Below are 22,047 nucleotides of genomic sequence, written 5' to 3'. Positions count from 1 at the left end.
ATCCGCACTTTAGTATATACGAGGTGTGGCTATTAATTAACGAGACTGATACTATCATTGAAGTTTAATTATATTAAGTACATATTAGCTCAGTTCCCCTTCTATCTACTCCCCTTCTGCATGCACACACCTCTGCATTCTTATTTTCCATCGGTCAAAGCCGTGCTGCAGCTCATTATCTGTCAGCTGTCTGAACAGCTCCGTCATTTTCTTCTTTACCTCAGTAATTGATGCAAAAATAGGATTTTTCTCGTAGTCCGTAGAGGATGCAGCGGTTCCATTTAGTACTATGGGGTATATGGGGTATAGACGGGTCCTTTGGGAGTCACTGGCACTTTAAGAGTTTAACAGTGTGGGCTGGCTCCTCCCTCTTTGCCCCTCCTACCAGACTCAGCCTAGAATAGGCATACCCAACCATGGTCCTCAAGGCACACTTTCAGTGCAGGTTTTAGTGATATCCAGGCTTCAGCATAGGTGACTTAATTAGTAGCTCAGTTATTTTGATTTAACCATCTGTGCTGCAGCCTGGATATCACTAAAACCTGCACTGTTGGTGTGCCTTGAGGACCGTGGTTGGGAATGCCTGGTCTAGAAACTGTGCCCGAGGAGACGGACATACTTTGAGAGAAGGAAATACAGATAGTGGTGAGATTCACACCAGCCCACACCGAATCGAAAAAAACATGCTGACCAGCATGCAACATAAGGAGAAACTATGCTAATCAGCATGCACCATGAAAAAATCATACACAACCGCATGAAACATGAAGAAACCATGTAAACCAGCAGGTAACATGAAGAAACCATACTAACCAGCAGGTACCATGAAGAAATCATGCCAACCTGGATGAAACATGAAGAAATCATGACAACCATCATGCAACACGAAGACAACATGTTATCTAGCATGAAACAGGGAGCAACCATGCCAATCAGCATGTAACCTGAAGAAATCATACTAACCATGCATGACAGAGACAAAGCAACAGTTGAATCAATACTTAATCAAGTAGCAACGCAGGAAAACGAAGCACTGGGCGGGCGCCCAGCATCCTCTACGGGCTACGAGAAAAGGATTTACCGGTAGGTAATTAAAATCCAATTTTCTCTTACGTCCTAGAGGATGCTAGGTTTCCATTATAAGCATGGGGATGTACCAAAGCTCCCAGTATGGGAGGGAGAGTGCCGAGGATCCTGCAGAACGGAGTGACCAAACTTTAGGTCCTCAGATGCTAAAGTATCGAACTTGTAGCACTTCAGCAAACGTGTTCGACCCCGACCAAGCAGCTGGTCGGCAAAGCTGTAAAGCCGAGACACCCCGGGCAGCTGCCCAGGAACAACCCACTGTCGGAGTAGAGTGGGCCTTAACAGATCTTGGACACGGCAGGCCTGCTGTAGAATAAAATCATGTATGGGGGGTATACCGCACCGGAGAATGATAAAGTAGATAATGTAATTACCAAATTAAAGTGATATACAAAGAAAACTACTGTTTTCTAGTTAGTCTTAGATTTGGTGGTGCACCCTGAGTCAGTAATGAAACATGCAAAGGGGAAGGAGAAAAGAAGACTCTTTTGTGGGCGCACTCTTGCTATTCTTGAAGTCTCAAATGAAACAATGATTATTATAAAAATATAATTTTATTAACAATATCAATAAAATAATTAGTAGTTGGATATACAAACAAAAAAGAAAAAAGAAAAAAAGGGAGAAACAGGAACGAATAATATTGGCATGAATGCTTGATGAACGTTCCAAAACTGTCCGGGTTTCAAACACAGATTTGCCACAGCTAACTGCCTGAAAATATATAAAATCCTGAAATAATGCAAGTCGATAGGCTAAAGCTCCTCAAAGATGATAATGATTATAATTTCTTGCCACTTGTATTTAAGAAAGAGGATAGAAAAGACTGAATAGATGAGATGAATCTGCTGTCAGTGTTAGACGCTGAGCATGGTCGTCCAAATCTTCTACTGAACTGAGTATTCCTCAATAGTCTCCCACTTGAGTACTAACTCAGCCCAACACTGCTTAGCTTCCAAGATCGGAAGGATTCGGGCGTTGCCAGTGTGGTATGAAAGTAGAAAGAATATCCAATGTTGGTGGGCTCTGGAATCACTGATGAGAGTTCACGAAGATTGTAGTAAGAATAGAATAGATGATAGATGGGAGAAGAAAATAGGGGATCTGCTGCCAATGTTAGACAGGGACGGATATCCCTGAATCAATGGTGAGAGTCCTGAAAATAGGTAAATGTGGGAAAAAGTAGTAGAGATATGAAGAGAATAAATTTGAGCTAAATTGCTCTAATTAGCAACCTGTAGTAGTTTAAGGCTGAACACTAGAACATTAGTAAAATAAGTGGAAAATTTCTTGGTAATTAGACCTGAAATGGGTGTCAAAATATATACTTCATATTTGAACAAATGAACACAGGCAGATGTCCTATATCTTCCAACAAATGGAGAAGATGGTTAGAAAGTAGCTAATTTGTAATCCAGTACTATAAAAAATAATGAAATGTAACTGATGAGAAAAAATAAGAATTTACTTACCGATAATTCTATTTCTCGGAGTCCGTAGTGGATGCTGGGGTTCCTGAAAGGACCATGGGGAATAGCGGCTCCGCAGGAGACAGGGCACAAAAAGTAAAGCTTTAGGATCAGGTGGTGTGCACTGGCTCCTCCCCCTATGACCCTCCTCCAAGCCAGTTAGGTACTGTGCCCGGACGAGCGTACACAATAAGGGAGGAATTATGAATCCCGGGTAAGACTCATACCAGCCACACCAATCACACCGTACAACTTGTGATCTAAACCCAGTTAACAGTATGATAACAGCGGAGCCTCTGAAAAGATGGCTCACAACAATAATAACCCGATTTTTGTAACTATGTACAAGTATTGCAGATAATCCGCACTTGGGATGGGCGCCCAGCATCCACTACGGACTCCGAGAAATAGAATTATCGGTAAGTAAATTCTTATTTTCTCTATCGTCCTAGTGGATGCTGGGGTTCCTGAAAGGACCATGGGGATTATACCAAAGCTCCCAAACGGGCGGGAGAGTGCGGATGACTCTGCAGCACCGAATGAGAGAACTCCAGGTCCTCTTTTGCCAGGATATCAAATTTGTAGAATTTTACAAACGTGTTCTCCCCTGACCACGTAGCTGCTCGGCAGAGTTGTAATGCCGAGACCTCTCGGGCAGCCGCCCAAGATGAGCCCACCTTCCTTGTGGAATGGGCCTTAACCGATTTAGACTGTGGCAGGCCTGCCTCAGAATGTGCAAGTTGAATTGTGTTACAAATCCAACGAGCAATCGCCTGCTTAGAAGCAGGCGCACCCAACTTGTTGGGTGCATACAGTATAAACAGCGAGTCAGATTTTCTGACTCCAGCTGTCCTGGAACATATTTTCAGGGCCCTGACAACTCCTAGCAACTTGGAGTCCTCCAAGTCCCTAGTAGGTGCAAGGCACCACAATAAGCTGGTTCAGGTGAAACACTGACACCACCTTAGGGAGAGAACTGGGGACGAGTCCGCAGCTCTGCCCTGTCCGAATGGACAAACAGATATGGGCTTTTTTGAGAAAAAAACACCAATTTGACACTCGCCTGGTCCAGGCCAGGGCCAAGAGCATGGTCACTTTTTATGTGAGATGCTTCAAATCCACATATTTGACTGGTTTTAAACCAATGTGATTTGAGGAATCCCAGAACTACGTTGAGATCCCACAGTGCCACTGGAGGCACAAAAAAGGGGTTTGTATATGCAATACTCCCTTGACAAACTTCTGGACTTCAGGAACTGAAGCCAATTCTTTCTGGAAGAAAATTTACAGGGCCGAATTTGAACCTTAATGGACCCCAATTTGAGGCCCATAGACACTCCTGTTTGCAGGAAATGCAGGAAACGACCGAGTTGAAATTTCTTTGTGGGGCCTTCCTGGCCTCACACCACGCAACATATTTTCGCCACACGTGGTGATAATGTTGTGCGGTCACCTCCTTTCTGGCTTTGACCAGGGTAGGAATGACCTCTTCCGGAATGCCTTTTTTCCCTTAGGATCCGGCTTTCCATCGCCATGCCGACAAACGCAGCTGCGGTAAGTCTTGGAACAGACATGGTACTTGCTGAAGCAAGTCCCTTCTTAGCGGCAGAGGCCATAAGACCTCTGTAAGCATCTCTTGAAGTTCCGGGTACCAAGTCCTTCTTGGCCAATCCGGAGCCATGAGTATAGTTCTTACTCCTCTACGTCTTATAATTCTCAGCACCTTAGGTATGAGAAGCAGAGGAGGGAACACATACACCGACTGGTACACCCACGGTGTTACCAGAACGTCCACATCTATTGCCTGAGGGTCTCTTGACCTGGCGCAATACCTGTCCCGTTTTTTGTTCAGACGGGACGCCATCATGTCCACCTTTGGTATTTCCCAACGGTTTACAATCATGTGGAAAAAACTTCTCAATGAAGTTTCCACTCTCCCGGGTGGAGGTCGTGCTGAGGAAGTCTGCTTCCCAGTTTCCATTCCCGGGATGAAAAACTGCTGACAGTGTTACCACATGATTTTCCGCCCAGCGAAAAGTCCTTGCAGTTTCTGCCATTGCCCTCCTGCTTCTTGTGTCGCCCTGTCTGTTTACGTGGGCGACTGCCGTGATGTTTTTCCCACTGGATCAATACCGGCTGACCTTGAAGCAGAGGTCTTGCTAAGCTTAGAGCATTATAAATTTACCCTTAGCTCCAGTATATTTATGTGGAGAAAAGTCTCCATACTTGATCACACTCCCTGGAAATTTTTTCCTTGTGTGACTGCTCCCCAGCCTCTCAGGCTGGGCTCCGTGGTTACCAGCATCCAATCCTGAATGCCGAATCTGCTGCCCTCTAGAAGATGAGCACTCTATAACCACCACAGGAGAGACACCCTTGTCCTTGGATATTGGGTTATCCGCTGATGCATCTGAAGATGCGATCCGGACCATTTGTCCAGCAGATCCCACTGAAAAGTTCTTACGTGAAATCTGCCGAATGGAATTGCTTCGTAGGAAGCCACCATTTTTACCAGGACCCTTGTGCAATGATGCACTGTTTTTAGGAGGTTCCTGACTTGCTCGGATAACTCCCTGGCTTTCTCTTCCGGGAGAAACACCTTTTTCTGGACTGTGTCCAGAATCATCCCTAGGCACAGCAGACGTGTCGTCGGGATCAGCTGCGATTTTGGAATATTTAGAATCCACCCGTGCTGATTGTAGCAGTATCCGAGATAGTGCTACTCCGACCTCCAACTGTTCCCTGGACTATGCCCCTATCAGGAGATCGTCCAAGTAAGGGATAATTAAGACGCCTTTTCTTCGAAGAAGAATCATCAATTCGGCCATTACCTTGGTAAAGACCCCAGGGTGCCGTGGACAATCCAAACGGCAGCGTCTGAAACTGATAGTGACAGTTCTGCACCACGAACCTGAGGTACCCTTAGTGAGAAGGGCAAATTTGGGACATAGAGGTAAGCATCCCTGATGTCCCGGGACACTATATAGTCCCCTTATTCCTGGTTCGTTATCACTGCTCTGAGTGACTTCATCTTAATTTGAACCTTTGTAAGTGTTCAAAAACAAATTTTTAGAATAAGTCTCACCTAGCCTTCTGGCTTCAGTACCACAATATAGTGTGGAATAATACCCCTTTTCTGTAGTAGGAGGGGTAATTTAATTATCACCTGCTGGGAATACAGCTTGTGAATTTTTTTCCCATACTACCTCCTTGTCGGAGGGAGACTTGGTAAAGCAGACTTCAGGAGCCTGCGAAGGGGAAACGTCTCGACATTCCCATCTGTACCCCCGGGATACTACTTGTAGGATCCAGGGGTCCTGTACGGTCTCAGCGCCATGCTGAGAACTTGTCAGACGCGGTGGAACGCTTCTGTTCCTGGGAATGGGCTGCCTGCCGCAGTCTTCTTCCCTTTCCTCTATCCCTGGGCAGATATGATCTTATAGGGACGAGAGGACTGAGGCTGAAAAGACGGTGTCTTTTTCTGCAGAGATGTGACTTAGGGTAAAAAACGGTGGATTTTCCAGCAGTTGCCGTGACCACCAGGTCCGATGGACCGACCCCAAACAAGTCCTCTTCCTGTATACGGCCATACTGTGCCGTTTGGAATCTGCATCACCTGACCACTGTCGTGTCCATAACATCTTCTGGCAGTTATGGACATCGCGTTTATTCATGATGCCAGAGTGCAAATATCCCTCTGTGCATCTCGCATATATAGAAATGCTCTATAGTCAATAAAATACTGTCCCTGTCAAGGGTATCAATATTTTTAGTCAGGGAATCCGACCAAGCCACCCTAGCTCTGCACATCCAGGCTGAGGCGATCGCTGGCCGCAGTATAACACCAGTATGTGTGTATATACTTTTTATTATATTTTCCAGCCTTGTCAGCTGGTCCTTGAGGACGGCCCTATCTATAGACGGTACCGCCACTTGTTTTGATAAGCGTGTGAGCGCCTTATCCACCTTAAAGGGTGTTTCCCAACGCGCCCTAACTTCTGGCGGGAAAGGGTATACCGCCCATAATTTTCTATCGGGGGGAACCCACGCATCATCACACACTTTATTTAATTTATCTGATTCAGGAAAAACTATGGTAGTTTTTTCACATCCCACATAATACCCTCTTTTGTGGTACTTGTAGTATCAGAAATACGTAACACCTCCTTCATTGCCTTTAACGTGTGGCCCTAATAAGGAATACGTTTGTTTATTCACCGTCGACACTGGATTCAGTGTCCCTGTCTGTGTCTGTGTCGACCGACTAAAGTAAACGGGCGTTTTAAAACCCTTGACGGTGTTTTTGAGACGTCTGGACCGTACTAATTGTTTGTCGGCCGTCTCATGTCGTCAACCGACCTTGCAGCGTGTTGACATTATCACGTAATTTCCTAAATAAGCCATCCATTCCGGTGTCGACTCCCTAGAGAGTGACATCACCATTACAGGCAATTGCTCCGCCTCCTCACCAACATCGTCCTCCTACCTGTCGACACACACGTACCGACACACAGCACACACACAGGGAATGCTCTGATAGAGGACAGGACCCACTAGCCCTTTGGAGAGACAGAGGGAGAGTTTGCCAGCACACACCAAAAACGCTATAATTATATAGGGACAACCTTATATAAGTGTTTTCCCTTATAGCATCTTAATATATATATAAGCATATCGCCAAATTAGTGCCCCCCCTCTCTGTTTTAACCCTGTTTCTGTAGTGCAGTGCAGGGGAGAGCCTGGGAGCCTTCCCTCCAGCCTTTCTGTGAGGGAAAATGGCGCTGTGTGCTGAGGAGATAGGCCCCGCCCCTTTTTCGGCGGTCTCGTCTCCCGCTCTTAACGGATTCTGGCAGGGGTTAAATATCTCCATATAGCCTCCGGAGGCTATATGTGAGGTATTTTTAGCCAAAATAGGTATTCATTTGCCTCCCAGGGCGCCCCCCTCCCAGCGCCCTGCACCCTCAGTGACTGCCGTGTGAAGTGTGCTGAGAGGAAAATGGCGCACAGCTGCAGTGCTGTGCGCTACCTTTAGAAGACCGAGGAGTCTTCTGCCGCCGATTCTGGACCTCTTCTTACTTCAGCATCTGCAAGGGGGCCGGCGGCAAGGCTCCGGTGACCATCCAGGCTGTACCTGTGATCGTCCCTCTGGAGCTGGTGTCCAGTAGCCAAGAAGCCAATCCATCCTGCACGCAGGTGAGTTCACTTCTTCTCCCCTAAGTCCCTCGTTGCAGTGATCCTGTTGCCAGCAGGACTCACTGTAAAATAAAAAACCTAAGCTAAACTTTCCTAAGCAGCTCTTTAGGAGAGCCACCTAGATTGCACCCTTCTCGGCCGGGCACAAAAATCTAACTGGCTTGGAGGAGGGTCATAGGGGGAGGAGCCAGTGCACACCACCTGATCCTAAAGCTTTACTTTTTGTGCCCTGTCTCCTGCGGAGCCGCTATTCCCCATGGTCCTTTCAGGAACCCCAGCATCCACTAGGACGATAGAGAAAACAATAGTAGCTAAGTACGTTCTCTGTAAAGATTGCAACAAGAGAGAAGTCTCTGGATAGCTAATAATTCCAATTCAATGAACAAGCTGTCAAAAGAACATCAGTTTGAGAGATAAAGGAACTTTGGTTATAATCAACCCGTTCCATATGATGTTAAACATAACAATGATTATAAAGAGATCCTTTTTAAAAGGAAGGGGGGAGGGGGGGAGAAGTTAATGGTCGTGATGGACCAGATGTAAAGTATTTTACAGCAGTATTGGTTCTATTGTGCAGTTCCTGATATGTGATAATGGGGTAATATATGAAGATATTACCCGAGTCCAAAGTAAATTGGTCCTGCGCCGTGCTTCTGGAGCGAAAACAGGGATTCGGTGCAGACAGGAGACGTCCGTGGAGCGGGTCCGTCGCTGAAAGACGCTGGATCAGGATGGGATGCGGTGCAGATGGAGGACGTCCGTGGAGAGGTCCGACGTTGTAATGTGGAATACCGTGTGGCCGCTGTGCTGAATAATGCACGGTTTGTCCAAGTCTGTATGGGAGGTCTTTAAGATGCGTTGTCAGGTATCCCGTGGTGAGAGTGCATAGTGGACAGGAAACGTCGGGTGAACGCTGGTACTGGATGAGACGTGGCTGAACGAAGCTGAGGCAGGCTGAAGACGGCTGTGTCCCCGGACAGGGGTGTGTGGAAGACGCGTTTCGCCCGTTCACCGGGCTTGGTCACTTCCTGTTACATCACAGGCTCGTGCGGGCTTTATTCTGGAGAAGGCTGGCAGTTATCCAATCAATGAGGGGGGGTGTCGTCCCGTATTAAGATTGTTGCGAGGCTGTAGTCACTCTTTAAATTAGTGGTACTCCATTCTTATTATCTTACAATCCGGGGCCCATTACTCTTTAAATTAGTGGTACTCCATTCTTATTATCTTACAATCCGGGGCCCATTCACGAGCATAAGAAAACAAAACAAAACAAACAAGCAAATTAGTGTCTTTTTTTATTTTGTAAAAACAGAGAGTTTTAAGGATAACTAGAATAATTAGATGACAGTATGCTGGACCTGCATATGCATTATGAAAAGGAGAGACATGCATGTATATTACCATGTAAATAAATCTGTATTGGTTTGAGTATGTACCTCAACAAGTGTTGGCATATATCCAGAATAAAAAGAAAATAAAATAAAAAAAGGGAAAAGAAAAAGAGATAGAGAAGAAAAGAAAAGAAAAAGAAGACGTGCCGCACATTGCGGATATTGGAATATATTAATAGTGCAATATGGTTAATTTAATTAATTGAAATAAATTAGATTAATTTAATTTAAGGAATAGTCTATTGCCTAACCTGCAGCTGTAATCAACGATATGTAGGCATGACAACCAGAAAATTTAAAACCAGAATTCTGGAACATATGGGTTCCATCAGAAATGCAGCATCGGATCTTCTGAAGGGCAAAAAACTAACATCGGTAGCCAGACACTACCATGCTCTACATCAAGGTTCACCCTGTGAGATGCGCGCCTTTGGTCTCGATAGAGTTCATTTAGGCATACGCGGGGGTGATCTCAGCAAAGAACTCATTAAGCAGATCCCCTATTTTCTTCTCCCATCTATCATCTATTCTATTCTTACTACAATCTTCGTGAACTCTCATCAGTGATTCCAGAGCCCACCAACATTGGATATTCTTTCTACTTTCATACCACACTGGCAACGCCCGAATCCTTCCGATCTTGGAAGCTAAGCAGTGTTGGGCTGAGTTAGTACTCAAGTGGGAGACTATTGAGGAATACTCAGTTCAGTAGAAGATTTGGACGACCATGCTCAGCGTCTAACACTGACAGCAGATTCATCTCTTCTATTCAGTCTTTTCTATCCTCTTTCTTAAATACAAGTGGCAAGAAATTATAATCATTATCATCTTTGAGGAGCTTTAGCCTATCGACTTGCATTATTTCAGGATTTTATATATTTTCAGGCAGTTAGCTGTGGCAAATCTGTGTTTGAAACCCGGACAGTTTTGGAACGTTCATCAAGCATTCATGCCAATATTATTCGTTCCTGTTTCTCCCTTTTTTTCTTTTTTGTTTGTATATCCAACTACTAATTATTTTATTGATATTGTTAATAAAATTATAGTTTTATAATAATCATTGTTTCATTTGAGACTTCAAGAATAACAAGAGTGCGCCCACAAAAGAGTCTTCTTTTCTCCTTCCCCTTTGCATCTCTGCTGTAGAATAAGCATGGTGGATAGTAAACTCGACCCAGCGAGCAAATGTCTGCTTAGAAGCAGGACACCCAACCGTGTTGGGATCATAAAGGACAAACAGAGCGTCCGACTACCTGTGACAGGAAGTCCTCCTCACAACATCCAAGGACAGTGAGGTAATTGAGGAGTCAGTAGCCACTGGCACCACAATAGGTTGGTGATATGAAAAACCGACACAACCTTTGGTAGAAATTGCTGACGCGTTCTGAGCTCAGCTCCATCTTCATGGAAAAACAAGTAGGGGCTCTTGCATCACAATGCCCCCAATTTCGACACCCATTGAGCAGATGCCAATGCCAACAGTGTGACCACTTTCCAAGTTAGAAACTTGACATCCATCTCCTGTAAAGGCTCGAACCAATCCGACTGCAAGAACTGCAGCACCTCATTAAGATCCCATGGTGCCGTAGGAGGCACAAAGGCTGGCTGGATGTGCAGAACCCCTTTCAAGAAAGACTGAACCTCAGGGAGAGCAGCCAATTGTTTCTGGAAGAAAATGGACAAGGCCGAAATCTGGACCTATATGGAGCCCAAGCGTAGGCCCACAACCACACCTGCTTGCGGAAAGAGGAGAAACCGTCCAAGTTGAAACTCCACCGTAGGAAACTTCTTGTATTCACACCAAGACACGTACTCTTTTCAAGTGCGATGGTAATGTTTAGACGTTACCCCCCTTCCTAGCCTGTATCAGGGTAGGAATGACTTTGTTCGGAATGCCCTTTTGAAGTAAGATCTGGCGTTTAACCTCCACGCTGCCAAACGTAGCCATGGTAAGTCTTGATAAGCGAACGGCCCCTGTTGCAGAAGGTCCTCGCGAAGAGGAAGAGGCCTCGGATCTTCCAGCAGTAACTCCAGAAGATCCGCGTACCAAGCACTTCTTGGCCAGTCCGGAGCAATGAGGATCGCCTGAACTCTTGTTCTTTTTATTAGCTTGAGAATCCATGGGATGAGTGGAAGTGGAGGGAACACATACACTGACTGGAACACCCACGGAGTTACCAGGGCATCCACCGCCACTGCTTGTGGGTCTCGTGACCTGGAACAGTATCTCCGAAGCTTCTCGCGAAAACCTCCGGGTGGAGGCCCCATTCTCCTGGAAGGAGATCCTGTCTGCTGAGGAAGTCTGCTTCCTAGTTGTCCACTCCCGGAATGAAGATTGCTGACAGCGCCCCCGCATGCTTCTCTGCCCAGAGGAGGATTATTGTCACCTCTGACATTGCAGCCCTGCTCTTTGTTCCGCCCTGCTTGTTTATGTAGGACACCCGTGTGACGTTGTCCGACTGAACCTGAACGGCTTGATCTCGCAGAAGATGTGCCGCTTGTAGAAGGTCGTTGTACACGACCTTCAGATCCAGAATGTTTATTGGAAGGAGAGATACCTGAACTGACCGCTTCCCAACCCCTGAGACTTGCATCTGTGGTTAGATGAATCCAATTCTGAATACCGAACTTGCGGCCCTCAAGTAGGTGAGAAGTTTGCAGCCACCAGAGGAGTGAAATTCTGGCTTTCGGCAACAGGCGTATCCGCTGGTGCATGTGAAGATGAGATCCTGACCACAAGACCAGGAGATCCAGTGGGAAAGACTATGCAAGGAATCTTATGTACTGTCGAGCCTCTTAGTAGGCAACCATCTTCTCCAGAAGGCGAATGCACAGATGAACCGATACCCGGGCTGGCATCAGGACATCCCGGACCATTGATTGGATCACCAACGCTTTATTCACCGGTAGAAACACATTCTGCACTACCGTGTTGAGAATCATCCCCAGGAAGGAACGCCTCCTTATCGGCTTCAAATGCGAAATTGGAAGCTTCAGGATCCACCCGAGATCCCGGGACAGTTGATTTGAGAGAGCAACACTCCGTAACAACATCTCCCTGGAGGATGTTAAGGTCACCAAGATATGAAATTATGTCCATTCCTGGTTTGTGGAGCGGGAGTATAAAGGCAGCCATGGCCCTGATGAACACCCCCGGTGTTGCGTAGAAGCCAAGTTCAGTGTTTGGGACTGGAAGTGACATAGTTGTAGTGCAACCTTAGTTAGGCCTAGAGAGGCGGCCAGATTGGAATGTGAAGTACGTACCCCTGATATCCCGGGATACCAGTAATTCCTCTACATCTCGAGCAGAGATCACCACTCCCAGACTCCATCCTGAATTGAACACCCACCAGTAGGGAATCAATGACCCCAGGTTTGAATAGTAACCCCTATTAGGTAAATGAGGTGGAACTGGAATAATGACATTAGTTTGACACAAATGTTATGATAGCTTCCAGCAGTAGTGCACTTTCTGTCTGAGAAGCTAGTAAGCCAGATTTGAATAATCTGTGAGGCGGGAATACTAGAAATTCTAGTCTGCACCTCCGGGCAACCCAACTGTTTCCAGGGGTCTAGGCAGTATATCACCCAGATGTGTTACTGAATCTCTTTAGTCTCGCTTCCACCTGCCTGATCCCCAGGCAGTGAGGTCCACCGACAAACCGAAGGGTTTGAAAAAAAGTCAAATTTAAAATCCGTCTCTGGGAACCTGGCGGCGCAGGTTTTCTTGATTTCCCCAACGTCCTCTAAAGGAAGTGGAGGGATTTGTGGAATCATGTTCGAAGGAATTGCAGTGTAGGTGTAGGATATAATTTCCTGGTCTGTGCAGCTGCGGAAGGAAGACATACCGACTTACCCGCAGTTGACATGGATAATCACGTATCCCGTGCGTCCCAACAGGGCTTACCTGTGAAGGGCGGACCTGTCATACCTTACTCGGATTCTGTATCCGCAGTCCATTGATGTAGCCACCGTCCCCTGCGTGTCGAAACTGCCAGAGCCGTGGTCCCTGCATTACGCAGGTCAATCTCCTTCATGGCGTCTCGCCGTGAAGCCTGTAGAATCCTGTATGTGACATAGAAACAAGTACAGGTCACTTCTACACATAGAATCTAAATCATCAAGTAAGGAGCCTGACCATGTTACAATAGCCCCAGAGATGTACGCAAAAGTGGGTCCCCGAGTCACACCTGCAGCAGTGTACAGTATTAGAGATTAGTCTCAATAGGTGATCAGCCTTTATGGAGGTTGTACCAGGGACAGGTAAGTCAACCATATTTGACAATTTAGACACTCTATAGGGATGTGGATAATAACTCTGAATGTACTCAGGTTTTCCCAAATAAGGAGTTCAATGCCCTACACAGTGGAAAGGCATTCATTATATACGTATAATAACATTCCTCATCCTTAATAGCCTCAAACATATGTTGGACCCCTCATATATATGCATTATATGGGCAAGTGTACGCTTTCTAGGGTACGGAGATGAGGTGAGAGGCACAGCAGTGGGATTTGAAACCCCACTTTTTTCAAAACTGTGGCTTCTACCCAGTATGGGATATATTGGAAGCGATTTATTCTTAAAGTACACCTTATGGAGGCCACCCCAGGGGAATCTGCCACCGAAGCCTGCTATGTATACAGTTTTGAGCATGGTATAGACTCTCCAGGAGAAGATATACATTCTGCAGTACAGGACAAAGGCCCTTAAACATGGTAAAGTGGATTACACATACACAGGAAAATGTCAACAGAGTTCCCCCCCCCCCCCCGCAATATCTTCAGAGAATCACAGAGCACAAAAAAGCCAGCCACAGCGCGCCCTTACAGGCTTTTATAAAGATAAAAACCCCGCTGACTAGCGTAACCTTAACAGGGTAGCTAGTACATAATATCACTCCCCCCTTTTATAACACCTTTTACCTCAGTGTAGTTATGTGGAGGGCAGCGTTCCCCGTCAGCGTGTGTCTGCTGGAAGAAAATGGCGCTGGTTAGTGCTGGATCCGCTCTGAGGAGAAGCTCCGCCCCCTGTAATGGTGCGTCTTCCCGCACTTAGAGATTATACTGGCCTGAGGTAATTTTTGCAGCAAACAGTGGGTTAGACCTTGAAAGCTATGTTTGACCAGTGTAGGGTATTGCGCTGGCCCGGGACGCCCCTCACAGCGCCGTACACAGTGTGGCGCTGAGCCTTCCGGAGCGCAGCCTGTCAGTGCGACGCTTCCACCCTTGTGCCGCCATTCCTGCCGGGGACCCGCTTACCGGGACTCCTGCGTCAGATTCACCACTCTTCTTTCTTCTGGCTCTATTAGGGGGTGGCGGCATGCTGCGGGAATGAGCGGTCGCCTCGGGCGGCTAACGATCATCACCCTCAGGAGCTCAGTGTCCTGTCAGCGGAGATAGTGGCCATTAACCTCAAGGGTTGGATCCTACTCCCCCCCCTAAGTCCCAAGAAGCAGGGAGGCTGTTGCCAGCAGCCTGCCTGTAAAATAACAAACTCTAGAAAACAATAAAACTAAGAAAACTCCTAGGAGCTCCCCTAGCTGTGAACGGCTCCTCCGGGCACATTTTCTAAACTGAGTCTGGTAGGAGGGGCATAGAGGGAGGAGCCAGCCCACACTGTTAAACTCTTAAAGTGCCAGTGGCTCCCAAAGGACCCGTCTATACCCCATGGTACTAAATGGAACCCCAGCATCCTCTAGGACGTAAGAGAAAGGGGTTCCCTTGAGTACAGATTTGACTTTAGGGGAACGAAAGAAGTCACACGGTGCTAGGTCTGGAATTGTGTCCAGATATCTTACTCCAGATATTACTTGTTCACACTCAAAATTACAGGACTTTATCCGGGCTTCACCCACTCTGTGGAATGCCCTCCCACGCACAATAAGACTCACCTCTAGTCTCCAAACCTTTAAACGTTCTCTGAAAACTCATCTCTTCAGACAAGCCTATCAAATTCCAGACCACCCACATAACCTTCAGTACTTCCCTATCTAATTACATCCTCTCTGTACAGTACACATAAACTCACATATTTTGCCTCTCTTTACTCTCACACCCTCCTGACCCTTGGCCAACATTGCTGGGTGATCATATTATACAAACCATTAAGAACCTAGCAATCTGGTGGACCATTATGCGATAGGTAGCATGTGTATCAATGCCTATTTCCCTATAGATTGTAAGCTTGCGAGCAGGGCCTTCCTACCTCTGTCTGTCTGTTTTTACCCAGTTTTGTTCTATTACTGTTGTTCCCCAGTTTTGTTCTATTACTGTTGTTACCCAGTTTTGTTCTACTACTGTTGTTGTAATTGTAAAGCGCAATGGAATATGCTGCGCTATATAAGAAACTGTTAATAAATAAATAATAAATAAATGAATATTGCTCCTGTCATGGTGTATCACAGTGCTGTTCTTGGAAAGTAGTGACAGTGGGACCAGCGGTAGTGACAGGCTGTGGGCGGAGAGAGCGGGCTGAGACAGGAACCAGCAGAGAGACCGTGCATCAGTGCAGCACAGCTGTGGGGTAGTCACTTACCAGTACTGAGAGCCACCTCTGAAACACTGGCCAAAGTGAGCTTCTACTGAGGTAAAAGAAATACACACCCCAGGTAACTACAGCTCGGACACTCCTTAACAAGAAGCAGAGGAGGGATGCAACAGTTAAACCTTAGCCCTGATGATAGCTTCATTGTATACAAAGATACACTAAGCAACTCAGAGATACAGACCAACCCGCAGATGTCATATAGGAGATGCTAGTATGACCCAAACCAGTGGAGACGGCCACATGGACATCTATAAGAGTATCCCAGTGTTCCCGTTTTTGTTGGTAGCAAGCAAGTGAAGAAGCTAGACGAGGCGGTAGGATCAGATGTTGAGCAGTCTAGAGTAGAAGACCTGGTGGTTAACCCACATGAGGAACTAATTACAGTCAAGGAAGTGGTAGTCAACCCAGAGATGGAACAGTACCATGTAGTGATGTGTCAGCAGCCACAGAAGACAGATCTATCACCTTCCCTTGCCGAGCCATTACCTCAGAGGCAACCCAGGCTCTTACAACCAGCAAGATGCATGTGAAACTGGATGCACAGAGGCAGGGGAATCATGTAGTCTAGCCAAACGTATCCCATCATCTGTTCCAGCAGAGTATAAATTCCCAATCCATGAATATACTGAGATTAGATCTAGTGAGATTGCATCAATTATGCAGAAAATTTTGGTAGGGAAGCAGAAACAAAGGTGCATGCACTTATCCAGTATGGACACTAGCCTGCGAATGATTGTCTATAGTAGTTTATGTTCCTATAAATATAAGAAGTAAATAGTTTTACTGATATAGAAAAATGTGAAAGACTGTCTGACAGAGGAATTTATATGCTACAACGTGAGTGCACGCATATTTTTAACGAGGAAGTAAAAAAAAATACTGGTATATAAAATCTGTATGAAAAATGTTTTCTCTATGGGGATGAGATTATGGGTGAAAATTGCATGAGGACGTGCAATATTTCAGGGCCTGATTTAGAGATGGACCCAGGGAGCATCGCTCAGATATTCTACCTTAGAACACCTACAAAACGGGGGCAACATCCCCCAATAAGCAGAACAGTCCCCGTTGCCGACCGTGCTCCACCCCCCAAATGCTGCAGCATGTCAATCACATTGCAGATAAAGAGGGACTGCGACTGATCACACAGGGATGCAGTTATGTGACCGGCGGTCTCAAAACCTCCCCCTATATCCCGCCCCCTTAGAATCCAGACGGTTGGCAAACTGACTAAGAAGGACTATTCCACGACACCCACAGAGTGGGAATAGAACCTGTGGCTTGTTGCGATCCCCCCCGCCGGCATTCTGCTGCAGGGATCCCGGTGGAGGTATGGTCATCGGTGGTCTCCTGACTGCCGGTCAAGCATACCCAGCCCGATCACACATGACTCGTTCTGCACATGCGGAGATCCGCAAGGTTGTCAAATATCACATTACATTTTTCTATAGTTCAGAGTATCCATGTGTCCTGTTCTGTTCTGTAGAGTGAAAAAACTCCACAGCACAGCACAAGACACATGGATACACTGAACTATAGAAAAATGTAATCTGATATTTGAAACCTTTGTGAATTGTGCGTAAAAGTTGGAAGTCGATACTTCACTGTCCAGTGATTGGGTTACATAGTGATAGCAATAGATGGCGCTGATGGAGCAATTCAATTGTTGCTCCTTTTGTTTGACGGGCTGGTAACTAGTTTCAACATAAACTAACAACACAGCTTAGACTATTGTAACATCTATTACAAACTACAGCTAGAATATCCTATTTCTCCTCTTTAAAGTGCAATATAAAACCCTAAATGCATATGAAATCCCTTGAGGGCAAAAGTCTAAAGGGCCCCATACACTAGAGCGAAAATGCCCGATTTCAGCCCAATTCGGGCATTCTGCCCGATATATCGGCTGAAATTGGGCATTTTAGAGGTGTTCCCAAACCGTTCCAATGCGCGTTCCCGTGAGCATCGGATCGGATCCTCCAGATTGAATGTGCTGCACATTCAATCAGGTCCGACCTGGGGGCATGGTTTGGGATAGTGGAGGATCGCCAAGATATATCGTATGCAAATGGGCAGCATCCGATGTATCTTGGCCGATCCTGTCCCCCGGGAGGCTGCCAGGGTGATCGCCTGCGATCACCGCTGACCTGAGATCGTTCTAGTGTATGGGGCCCTTTAGTTCACTTTGCTGGTGCACAGGTTTTGTTGTTTATAGCAGTAAATCCTGACTGGATAGCTGGATGTCGGCAACAGTAGTGTGAACATGCAGGCCATTAATATTTGAGAACCAAGAGAAAAAACACAGGAGGATGAGGCATTGACTAGCCAGTTTATTGAGGGTTTTTTTGGTGAACGTATCAAAACCTACAGTAGCTCAGGATGGTATGACTCCAGGATCCAACTTGCAGCTTCCTGGAGTTTAAGGAGATGGCAATTTAAATTTTGGGCATCACTTCCAGCCAACCGCAAGTAACTTCAATTCCGGAAATGGTGGTGCAACAAGTTCAGTCAACAGCATTAGTGGAATCTTTTAGCATAATGAAAAGCATAATGGAAGAGAAAGTTGCAGGTTTGGCTCAAAAAATAACTAGCATGTGTCAGGAGCACAAAACCTTAAAGGAGCGTTTCATAATGGACAAGAAAGAATGGTGACCACAAAAGAAACTTCGATTGGATGATAAAGAATTCAAGAAGATGGCCACCGACAAGTTTGATGAGCAGGGCCAGTCAATATGTAGATGCTGTCTGAACACTACTGCCAACAACAGGAGCCATTAAACCTTGAGGTCCAGAGGTCAAGCTCCAACACTCAGGAAGAACTAGAGAGAATTGGTCCCCTCTTTGAAGTAGGACAACCCAGAGATGTGAATCTAGGCCCAATATTGCAGAACGAAATAAAAGTGGTCAGTGCAGCATGTTCTGCCAGCCAGTGCAAGGAAAATTTTGGGTTAAGTAATATGGTTCAATCATGCAGAAGGGTTTGAGAAAGTCGGGAAGGAAAAACAAAGGCGCTCCACCTATTCAGTATAGACACTAACCTGTGAATGATCGTCTATAATAGTTTATGTTCTTATGAATATAAGATGTAAATAGCTTTACTTGTAAGGAAAAAATGTGAAAGACTGTTCCATAGAGGAATGTATATGTTAGAATTTATATGTTATAGTGTAAAGGCACGCATATTTTTACAGAGCAAGTAAAAAACTTGCGTGTATATAAAATTTGTATATTTGTTATTGGATACAGCTGCGATGCTCAAATATTCTAATGCAGCAGGAGGCATCTGTAGGTAAAAGACGCCTCTTGCATGCAGCGCCAGAAGACGCATCATCGGATCCCCATCACTACCACTGGCCATCTGAGTAAGCCGAAGATTACACAGAAAAAAAGAGAAAATGCAGGTGCACAGTGCACACTCTAAACACTAAGAACACTGGTAATCAGAACAATTATAATAAGCTGCAATTTAACATAGAGTAAAATTGAGGTTCTTAGCATCGTTTTTGGCCAAAAAATATGGGCCCATCTACCACAGGCAGATGACCTCATCAGGTGGTTCCCTAACATTCCTAAGGTTCAAATCCAGAGCACAGGACCCCACCGGGCCAGTACAGATGTGTTCCGTCCACCTTAGTGTAAAGGGTCATACAGTAAATGAAAAATGTGTCTCATATGGTTTCAGAAAAAGGAACATAAGAATGTTTGGGACACAAGCGCAGTGAGATTAAAAAAAAAAATTTGTAGTGGGGGAAGGGAATGCAAATTTTGTTGACACCCAACAGTACATGAGCCCACAGATGTTCATAGCTTCTAACGTGAAATAACGTTCATAGATGGAATGAATGCAGGGCGCTGAGGTGGATTGGGGGGGTACTGAGTATCCAGGCCCAGCTCCTCATCCTCATTACATGTGCAATTTCTGATGTGCCTTACTGAAATGAATAATATAAATGAAATAAGTTGGATGTTTATTACTTAGCTACCTATAAGGAAGGGGTGAGGTAATTGTGTTCTTCTAGACTTCTAAGTAAAAAAGTGGGACAGTGTTTTGTGTGCTCTCCGTGGTTAATATTTGTAAATTTCCATGTTGGGTTTTATTAGTCATTTACAGAGCGTTTAAGTATACACGGCGCCTCAGCAGTTACCAGCAGTAAAGCTGAAACAACAGCACTGCGAGATTCCCAGGAGGAGACACAGATCATGTCCCACTCTCTGCTAAATATGATCCTTGCCAAATTCATGACCTTCGTCTGTGGCACAGATAGAGCATTGGCTGCAACACTGATTGGGCAGAAAAACTGACCCTGAAGCACACTATGTATAGTGGTGAGATAATATCAGTGTGCATGGACGTGGATGTTACCAGTGCGAAATACAGAATATTATAGAGACAGAAATAAGAAAAAGCAAAATGAAAAAAAAATTCTAGTTTGCACATTTCAATGTAGTTTTACACATTTTGCATTAAAAATCCACTTTTATTTATATCTATATATCTATTATATAATCCTGTATGGTGTGTGTCTAGCGCTAGAGTGCTGGACCCTATACACAGAACTACCTGCCCAGGACATGCAGCTGCAGGCCTCACCCACTCACCCTCCCAACCACTACGACAACAGCAAGACCAGATAAAGCAGCCAAGCAATGCGATGGATCTAGCCCCCTAGGGCCGATATGGGGGTCTGGGGAAGGAGGGGAAGAAAAAATATCAAAACAAAAAAACAGTTACAACGGCAAGCGAGTAGACAAATGACGGGTCAGAAAAAAAAGTATATATATATATATATAATAAGATTTTACTTACCGATAAATCTATTTCTCGGAGTCCGTAGTGGATGCTGGGGTTCCTGAAAGGACCATGGGGAATAGCGGCTCCGCAGGAGACAGGGCACAAAAAGTAAAGCTTTTCCAGATCAGGTGGTGTGCACTGGCTCCTCCCCCTATGACCCTCCTCCAGACTCCAGTTAGGTACTGTGCCCGGACGAGCGTACACAATAAGGGAGGATTTTGAATCCCGGGTAAGACTCATACCAGCCACACCAATCACACCGTACAACTTGTGATCTAAACCCAGTTAACAGTATGATAACAGCGGAGCCTCTGAAAGATGGCTTCCTTCAACAATAACCCGAATTAGTTAACAATAACTATGTACAATTATTGCAGATAATCCGCACTTGGGATGGGCGCCCAGCATCCACTACGGACTCCGAGAAATAGATTTATCGGTAAGTAAAATCTTATTTTCTCTATCGTCCTAGTGGATGCTGGGGTTCCTGAAAGGACCATGGGGATTATACCAAAGCTCCCAAACGGGCGGGAGAGTGCGGATGACTCTGCAGCACCGAATGAGAGAACTCCAGGTCCTCCTTAGCCAGAGTATCAAATTTGTAAAATTTTACAAACGTGTTCTCCCCTGACCACGTAGCTGCTCGGCAAAGTTGTAATGCCGAGACCCCTCGGGCAGCCGCCCAAGATGAGCCCACCTTCCTTGTGGAGTGGGCCTTTACAGATTTAGGCTGTGGCAGGCCTGCCACAGAATGTGCAAGTTGGATTGTGTTACAGATCCAACGAGCAATCGTCTGCTTAGACGCAGGAGCACCCATCTTGTTGGGTGCATACAATATAAACAACGAGTCAGATTTTCTGACTCCAGCTGTCCTTGCAATATATATTTTTAATGCTCTGACAACGTCCAGTAACTTGGAGTCCTCCAAGTCACTTGTAGCCGCAGGCACTACAATAGGCTGGTTCAGATGAAATGCTGACACCACCTTAGGGAGAAAATGCGGACGAGTCCGCAGTTCTGCCCTGTCCGAATGGAAAATCAGATATGGGCTTTTGTAAGATAAAGCTGCCAGTTCTGACACTCTCCTGGCCGAAGCCAGGGCTAGAAGCATGGTCACTTTCCATGTGAGATATTTCAAATCCACCTTCTTTAGTGGTTCAAACCAATGAGATTTTAGAAAGTCCAAAACCACATTGAGATCCCACGGTGCCACTGGAGGCACCACAGGAGGCTGTATATGTAGCACTCCCTTAACAAAGGTCTGGACTTCAGGGACTGAAGCCAATTCTTTTTGAAAGAAAATCGACAGGGCCGAAATTTGAACCTTAATAGATCCCAATTTGAGACCCATAGACAATCCTGATTGCAGGAAATGTAGGAATCGACCCAGTTGAAATTCCTCCGTCGGAGCACTCCGATCTTCGCACCACGCAACATATTTTCGCCAAATTCGGTGATAATGTTGCACGGTTACTTCCTTCCTTGCTTTAATCAAAGTAGGAATGACTTCTTCCGGCATGCCTTTTTCCTTTAGGATCCGGCGTTCAACCGCCATGCCGTCAAACG

General features: G+C 45.7%; 1 protein-coding gene and 2 pseudogenes across 1 annotated transcript in view; 1 reads left to right on the top strand and 2 right to left on the bottom strand.

Annotated features, from left to right (window-relative positions):
* LOC134958374 (monocarboxylate transporter 2-like) overlaps positions 1-22,047 on the bottom strand; it is a 136,585-nt gene that overhangs the window by 90,482 nt on the left and 24,056 nt on the right. The window lies entirely within an intron of this gene.
* On the bottom strand, positions 1,971-2,089 carry LOC134964570 (5S ribosomal RNA; annotated as a pseudogene).
* Positions 9,736-9,854, top strand: LOC134964569 (5S ribosomal RNA; annotated as a pseudogene).

The sequence above is a fragment of the Pseudophryne corroboree genome, chromosome 9 (genome assembly GCF_028390025.1).
Source record: "Pseudophryne corroboree isolate aPseCor3 chromosome 9, aPseCor3.hap2, whole genome shotgun sequence".
In the NCBI taxonomy this organism is placed as follows: Eukaryota; Metazoa; Chordata; class Amphibia; order Anura; family Myobatrachidae; genus Pseudophryne; species Pseudophryne corroboree.
This window is presented reverse-complemented; position numbering and strand designations above follow the sequence as displayed.